Source organism: Merops nubicus, unplaced genomic scaffold, assembly GCF_000691845.1.
Source record: "Merops nubicus isolate BGI_N331 unplaced genomic scaffold, ASM69184v1 scaffold20200, whole genome shotgun sequence".
NCBI classification, from domain to species: domain Eukaryota; kingdom Metazoa; phylum Chordata; class Aves; order Coraciiformes; family Meropidae; genus Merops; species Merops nubicus.
The window spans coordinates 18-337 of record NW_008583770.1 but is presented as its reverse complement, the minus strand read 5'-3'; positions in this window follow the sequence as shown (position 1 = coordinate 337).

The window sequence follows — 320 nt, the reverse complement described above, 5'->3', positions numbered from 1 at the left end:
CCCGTCGGTGCTCAGCTCTCCGGAGAATCCTACCAGCGGGTGGGCAGAGAGCCCCCGACTCACAGCAGGAGCTGCACAAGAAGCACTGATGTTACGTCTGAAAGATTTTGGTTAAAAGCTTAAGTTTCTAAATTTGAAGTTGCCAATAAGAATCCATCAATAATCAAGACAGACCACGGGGGCAATTTCACAGCTGTCAGAAAAGCTAATTTTCCTTATACTGCTCCCGAGAATCAAATCAGTAATAGCAGAACCAGTTAAGAGACAACGAAACCAGGAGGAAAGGGATGAAATCTTTGAGAGAGCTTTGCAGCGCCGGC